Source organism: Dreissena polymorpha, chromosome 7 (genome assembly GCF_020536995.1).
Source record: "Dreissena polymorpha isolate Duluth1 chromosome 7, UMN_Dpol_1.0, whole genome shotgun sequence".
NCBI classification, from domain to species: domain Eukaryota; kingdom Metazoa; phylum Mollusca; class Bivalvia; order Myida; family Dreissenidae; genus Dreissena; species Dreissena polymorpha.
The window spans coordinates 56,979,909-56,988,851 of NC_068361.1; positions in this window are offsets into that span (position 1 = coordinate 56,979,909).

Below are 8,943 nucleotides of genomic sequence, written 5' to 3' on the forward strand. Positions count from 1 at the left end.
CTAAAGACATACTATGGCGTACCATTTGGGTTGAAAGTCAAGAAGACCTACTAGGTAAAAAGAGAAATGTACGTCGAAGTACAACAATTGTACGTCGACATACAAATATAAAATACACTTCAAAGTATATATTTGTACGTCAAAGTACAATTTGTACTTCGACGTACACATTTTCTGAACAGCCAATCAAAACTCTTGTCTATTGAGCCGCTTTTCCTTCAGATTTATTCATAATAAATGTTTAAAATCTTTTTTTTAATTAAGGACAAAACGAATAAAAAATATCAGAATGGAAAAAAACACATAGACGTTTCAAGCATTTAAGCCATTGAAAAAGATTATATTCAAATTTGGAGAAGATTCAATTGTTACCTTTTTAAAATTAAAATTATTCAATATATTGTGAGTATTTATTCATGCGGGGCGGAGTATCACGACCGTCAAGCGCATTAATGTGTAGGAAATTCCCAACGGTAACCAAACATTTACCAAACATTAACGGGATAAATAATGTATAATAACCTCCCCGTTTGTCGTATTTTGTAATAACCATAACTTGCATAAGTCAGAGGTTACTTCCGCCACGCCAGGTCAATAAATACGCACAATATCTCTGAGTAAGCGGTCGATAGTCGCATAATTTGGTATAAATAATAATAATAATAATAATAATAATAATAATAATAATAATAATAATAATAATGTTCAATGTCAAAAATCTCTAAAAGCAACAGATATAAGGTATCTTCTGATTGGCGAACACTCAAGGGTCGGTGAAAATTGTACGTCAAAGTACATTTCTCGTTCTACCTAGTAGGTCTTGTAGACTTTCGACGTCATGATACGTCATACTAGTACAGACACTAAGTACTGGTCCTACCCCGGAAACAGTTTGTTTCATCAAATGTCTCAATCAACTTGACAACTTGCTAAAGCAGTTGCATTTAGCATACAGTACACTGATTTAACATAATCAAAATCATGTGATGTGTCAAATCAATTTTGATTGACAAATTTGACAGGATTTTTTTAATCCAATAAGTTTTAGACTGTCAAATAACACACAATACGTATTGAAAGCCATACCTGGAGCTTTCGTCTGTATACCACTGACTTCACCTGAAGAATGATTTTTACTGTTAGGAAACGTTAACTCCGCTTATTGTCTTCTTATTTATTATCAATGTATAATTATGTGTAACAGCATAACAACATACTTGTTTCGCAATTAAAATATTAAATAAATACAAGTATCTGGCAGGATTCTAATTTTCTTTCGCAAACTATTGTTGAATAGTTTAAATTTTGTCACCACTAAAAAACTAGTCATGTTTTAGCAATTCTTAAATCACAGTCCAAACTGCATACACTTAGCTCTATAGTTACAATTTGAATGCAAATATTATAATGCAGCATGTTATATCATCCATATTTTTTTATTTAAACATTCAAATAACACATAACACAGTACATATATAAAAAGGTATGTGGTATTGTGTGGAGATACAAACACTTCACATCATTTATTTGCACATAAAATAATTGTTACAAAATAAGTAATACTTAAACACTGTCATCAACCTACAGTACACGAAAATTAACGTATATGAAATTACAAAGTGGTGTTATTTGATTACCTTTTACAAAATTAACAATGCTGGTTCTGTACAAGCCATAAAACATTTATCATGGATTAACAAGTAACAACCAATTTATTAATTACGCAATATAAAGGAAATCATATTAATTGCATTATGCATTTACTAAACAAGCTATTTGCTACTGTTCAGAATTACACTATCTTACTAAAAATGATCACAACAGGTACTTAGTGCTTTTACATACTTGTGGTAAGTTTTGTATTACTAGTTTGACATTTATTTGCAGACACTTGTCGATATACAGACTATATTTGCATGGGAACTTTCATATTTTTTCAGCATAATTGCCTTCAAATTGTTAATTTATCAACCCTTTGACATTGTTTGCACATCTGATATTATTATACCATAGCTGATTTTTGTTTAAAAATAGACAGATATAGACTTTTCAAAGTTCTATAAAAGTTCACACCTGTTCCATCCAAGTAAACCAACAGAACCAATAAAGATCACCACAGATAATAACTGTGTGTATAGCTTGGAAACTTTGATAGTTCAGGAATCCCTGCTTAATTGATTTCTGTAAACCAACACTGTCAGTTTTGCTGGATAGAATGGCTTGTGTGATGCCAAGCTCTTGCCTTGGCAGAACAGCTTCTAAAGACGGAAAACCAACAAATATCTTAAAATCTGATCAATAATGCAGACAATTTATAAATGTCTTGTTTTTTGTTGACTTCGAATCTGGAAGATTTTTTACGTAAAATTGTGATAAGAAAATCCAAAGGTATCGGATTTTGTGGTTTTAGGCCTAAACTTATAATAGTGATATGTAACCTTTCGGGATATCGGTAAAGTGCGATCAGACGAGGTGTAAATACGTTAAACATTAAAGCTAAAAGACTAAAAAGTTAGATCGGAATATCTTTAAATTTTGTGAATAAATGTGTTTCTAATGGATAACAACGACAACTTACCAGAATATTGCTCATGATCACACGTACAACTTCTTTCTGAGAGCGAATGGAAAATGCGTCACGAATTCTGACAAATAAACAGAAGGGTGTCGTTATTGAAATACCGCGATAATACTGGAAGAATAGAGATGCCAACTATAATGTTTAAAACAAATATTTTGTTAACAAGCGTTTGTGATTTGTCAGGATAATAATAACAATAAGATATCGAAAAGATCAAAACAAATAAATTCGACAGAAATCTGATATTCGGCAATATATTTAAGACGGGTTATGTTCACGTAAATTGTGTTTGGTAAAGACTGTCACTAAATGTTGTGAACCAGTCGTCGGCTTATACCCACTGAAGAAGAGTATTCAGGGGTAATAATTGAGTAACGTCTTAATTCTGGAACGGTTGCAAAGAAAAACAAATAATGCGAGAATATTTAGTGCGATTCGCTACACAATTATACTGTCATTGATATAATTTTTCCTGACTTATGTATTTACATGTGATTTAGCATATGTCAAAGTGTTTTTTATTTGTTCAATGTCATAAATAGCATCGCGAAAATATATGTCGCGTGGCAAATTTTTTTGAGACGCATCCATATGTGGCATTCTTATGTAATTTTATGTCTAAATTTCCATATGTATGAACGGTCAACGCCCGCTTCGCGGGCTTTTGCCCGTATTATCACACAGTTAAATGATTTTATAGAAGAAAGAGTGTCGGTTAAACCAAAGATCTATCAAGAAACAAAGATTAGCGTTATCGGGTTTTCACGCAAATTCGCCGGGCGACGAGATTTCAGTCACGTGAAAAAGTGACGCGCGTCATCTTATCCTGATAATCTTATCTTTAGATATGGTGTCACACCAGTAAACGTCCACAATCCACAAATGGGACATGGTCTCCATTGAAGAGAATGCGTGTGCGCCCTATCGCAGACGTGTATTCAAAATGTTTATTGTCTTGCTAATATTATTTATCAGTTATAAGGACAGGCAAAATTAATATATTTATTTCCTGTTTCACAGTTTTGTGTAAAATTTACACTTTATTAGGAAACTTTAATAAAGCAATATATATTTTAGGAAAAAAGAGAACATCTCCAGAAAAGTTTGATATAAATTCATTCATTTTATTTCCGGCTTTTTAAAAATTAACTTTAAAATGATACTTGATTATAAATCATAAATAAGATTACAGTTTAAGGCAAAAGCAGATATGAACTTTTCAATAAAAAAGTATGGCAAAGCCGGAAGTGGATATGGACTTTTCAAGAAAAAAGATAAGATTTATTTTGAGTCGGCAGACAATCATAGACAAAATAAGCCCTTTAGGCTTTTGAACCGACTATATACCAGTAATCAAGTGTATTAATGTTACAAATATAAAACAGCTAAATATGGAATAAAATCTAGCAATATTAATTTAAGTTAAAAGATATGATAAGCATGCTGAAGAATAAAAAATTATCATAGTATTACATTCTACTGGTCATTAAATTATTTAAAAATGTTGTGCAGGAAGCCGCTGATCTGGATTTATACGTAGATCTAAAAACTGCCATACAAATTCGCGAGCTTAAAAATTGAGAAGAAAAGAAAACAAAATGTGGGACCGCTAAGAAAAATGAGTAAAAGCGAAATATCAGCTCGAAGTGAATTGATCAGCAGCTTCCTCACAATAAAAGGTTGCATGTACACATAAGCACACATAAAACTGACAAGCAAAGCAAACAGAAGGTAGTTATAGATATAAGGTAAACAGATTACATGACAAACAAAATAACAATGAAGAATGTTCATGGACTGGCATCAAGCAAATAAAACTGACAAGCAAAGAAAGCAGTTGGTAGTACTATATTTAAGGCAAACATATAACATAACAAACAAAATAGTAATGTAAAATGTTCATTTACTGGCATCATGCAAGTAGCTGTATATATACACATGTATGCATACATGTATACAAATAGATACATACACAAACCCATACATATAATGCATTTCAGCACAAGTTTGTAAGCACATAAAGTAGCAAAAAATATACAACTTTAAAAGGCAACTTGTCATGACATAAGCAACAAGCAGTACAAAATATTTAAACAATGGAACTCGGCAAAATAATATTGACAAGCAACAGAAAAGCACATAATAGCTCAAAAAGCGCAAAAAGCACCAAAAAGCACAATAAACACAAAAAGCACGAAAAAAAGAGCACACAAATTAAACAAGAGGGCAATTTGTCATAAGACGCTCTCCTGAGACCCGAAGGAACTAAACTATTCTGGGAAGGTGGAGTTAAAAATAATAAAAGTACTTTATGAAACATAAATATTATTATAAGGTTCACAAGAAGAAATTCGCTCGCCTCTGGAAACCATGCTCTTCAGAGCACCGGAGTCATTTTCAAAATAAATCAAAAAATTATAGGAACATATGTTCTTAGCATGTTTCATAAAGATTGAAATAAAATGTGACTTATAGAGAGTTCACAAGGTTTCACTATAGCAATAAAAAGAAATCTGCCACCCACCTCAGGGCCTTGCTTTTAAACAAACTGGAACTATTTTCAGACTCACCTTGCAATGATGTTTCCAATTAAAACAACAATCAACCCTATTTAAAACACAAATCTTTGATAATCACACAAAAACTACCGACCTCATCCATAAACTGTGCCATAAAAATTTGTGTTCCACTCTTATCAGTCTGAAGCTCTTTGATGTGAGTTCCCAGGTGGGGCCTTTTTCTAGGCACTAAGGACATTTAAGCTGCAAGCCTGTTACATCACATTACCATTTCAAAAGGCATCAATTAATACTACTGTACAAGAAAAATTCAGGCACAGTCAATAGATAATTAATTAGTTGCTGATAAGCAGGTGGATGAATGGGATTATTTGAGAAATAAGAGTGCATTCCTGACAAGCCATGAATTCGTGTTTCATTCATGATCAAGAAGAAAATATGCATCGGCATGAAATGTTGCAAAGATTCGCTTGTCGCTTATGAATATCTCCGAAACTGTTCACGTTAAAATAAAAAAAAGTTTTCTTTGCCATGTACATTCTTAAATTACCATTAGAATGATACATAAATCAGGAGTGTTTGTAAAGAAACAATGCAGTTGTAAGCAAGGGCGGATATGTACCTTTCAATAAAAAAAATCTACATCGGCCTGAAATGTTACAAAAATTCCCTTATGAATATCTCCGAGACTATTCACGTTAAAATCAAAAAGTTTTCGTAGCCGTGTACATTTTTATATTACCTTTAAAATATTAGTATTTATAAGTATTAGTATTTAAAAGAATTTATATAGAAACAATACGGTTTTAGGAAAAGGCGGATATGCATTTGTAAACCTTTCTTCAACTCATCGGAAACTCATTTTTCAGGCGCTTCAGACGACCCCCCCCCCCCTAATTATAGAGGTATCTCATTAATTAATGTAATGTATAAAATATTTTCGAACATTGTATATAACAGATTATGCAAATAGTCAGATTTAAATAATAAAATAGAAGAATCACAAGCCGGTTTTCGCAAGGAATATTCAACCATCGACAATTTATTTACTCTTTAAAGTATGGTTTAAAATATACATGTAGACCTGGTGGTAGGTTTTATGTTCTATATGTGGACTTCCAAAAGAATGTGATAGTTTGATTCTTCATAATCTTTTAACAACTTTATCTAAAAATGGTGTCAGAGGAAAGCTTTTTCACGTAATTCAATCCATGTACTCAAATCTACGCTGATGTGTGCGGGTTAATAATAATAACGTTACGCAAAATACGTAACGTCGGCACTAGGCAAGGGGACGTAACCAGCACAATAATTTTTAATTTGTACATAAACGAGTTTTCTACCTTTCTTAAATCTAATGGTCATAATGGGTATTTTTATCACCGAAGACATTTCAGACATAATTAGCATTCTTTTTTTCCCGCTTACCTTGCGAGCTGCGCTGATACTGCGATCGAGCTACAATCACAATTGGGCTCAATATCGGAATTTTGTGATCATACTGGCATGTCAATTCATCTACAAAAGACGGAAATTATGTTTTTTTAGAAATGGAGGTCTGCTAAGATCATACGAAAATTGGGTCTTTAAAAATAATCCGGTAAATGTCACATCTGTACATAAATATATGGGTTGTCTTATTTACGCCTAAACTATCATGGAGGAAAGAGAAAGAAAAACTTGCAGCTAAGGTCCGAAAATCTATTTTTGCTATTAAATCATATCAAAGAAACTTTGGATATTTTTCATATACGGAATATTTCGATTCAGTGGTAAAACATATGGTTCCGAGATACATGGAATATAATTCTCAGACGTTCTTGAAAATATACAAACTGCGTATTGTTAATATTTTCTTGGTGTACATAAATATGTAAATGATAGTATGGTACTAGGAGAATGTGGTAGATTACCGCTTTGTATAGAACATCGTGTATAAGGAGTTAAATATTGGTGTCAATTGATTAGTATGACAGCGGATCGATATCCTAGAAATTGCTATATTATATAAAAGCGGCACTACGAAATCGGAAGAACTAATTAGGTGACATCTGTTAAAAACATTTTGTACCGTTATGGATTTGGTTTGTTTGGATAAGTCAAGAGATAGGAAATGTGGAATTATTCTTAATGTCATTTTAACAAAGATTGATTGATTGTAAAACACAGAACTGACTTGAAACTCTAAGAAATTCATCAAGATGTTATAACTTTCAAACACTTCAAATCTATGTTAAACCCAGAAAAAATATTTGCTTATCGATGTACACTTTTATGTTCGAAAGTCAGTGGCTAGATTCCGTTGTTCAAGTAATAAATTAGCCATTGAAACTGGTCGACATTTAGGCATTTCAAGATAAGGCCGATTATAAACATATTGTTCAGTCTATTATAATAATATATGTATTAAAGAATACTTTCATGTGTTTTTTTAAATGTCCAAAATTTAACCAAGAAAGGCAAATGTATATCTTTTAATGGTAGAATGGTGAACAAAATTTCCAAAAGTTTTGCAATCTTATGCAAATTTCTGATGAAAGAAAACTTAAATGCATAGCCTTTTTGTAAACGAAATAATGAAAAAGAGAGACGAAGATCAAAATTGATGTTAAACATTTATGTATTAAAACTCAAACGTTGTATGCTGTTACTTATATATTCTGTTTTTTTGGGCCGGTGGCCTTCATTTACAAATAAACGTTTGTCTTGTCTTGTCTTGAATATCATGCAGAATATAGGACTTTATTTCGTAGCACAATGTATATCATACAAAATATAGGGCTCGGATTCGTAGTACAATATATATCATACAAAATATAGGGCTCAGATTCGTAGAACAATGTATACCATACAGAATATAAGACTTATCTACGTAGCACAATGTATATCATACAAAATATAGGGCTCGGATTCTAAGAACAATGTATATCATACAAAATATAGGGCTCGGATTCGTAGCACAATGTATTTTATACAAAATATAGGGCTCGGATTCGTAGCACAATGTATATCATACAGAATATAAGACTTGTATTCGTAGCACAATGTATATCATGCAAAATATAGGGCTCGGATTCGTAGCACAGTGTATATCATGCAGAATATAAGACTTATATTCGTAGCACAATGTATATCATACAAAATATAGGGCTCGGATTCGTAGCACAATATAGAGCTTGGATTCGTAGCACAATGTTTATCATACATAATATAAGACTAATCTTCGTAGTACAATGTATATCATAAAAATATAGGGCTCGGATTCGAAGCGCAATGTATATCATACAGAACAAAGGACTTATATTCGTAGCATAATGTAGATCATGCAGAATATAAGACTTATCTTCGTAGCACAATGCATATCATACAATATATAGGTCTCGGATTCGCAGCACAATTTATATTATGCAGAATATAGGACTTATATTCATAGCACAATGTATACCGTGCAGAATATAGGGCTCGGATTCGTAGCATAATTTATATCATGCAAAATATAAGACTTATATTCATAGCACAATGTATATCATACAAAATATAGGGCTCGAATTCGTAGCACAATGTATATCATACAGAATATGGGACTTATATTCGTAGTACAATGTATATCATGCAATATATAGGGCTTAAATTCGTAGCATAATGTATATCTCACAAAATATAGGGCTCGGATTCGTAGCACAATGTATATAATGCAGAATATAGAGCTAAAATTCGTAGCACAATGTAGATCATACAAAATATAGGGCTCGGTTTTTGTAACGTAACGAATATTTGAGGCATTATTGAATTAATATAATAATCGAAATTTGTATCAACGCAATAAACAAAATTTCATACAAT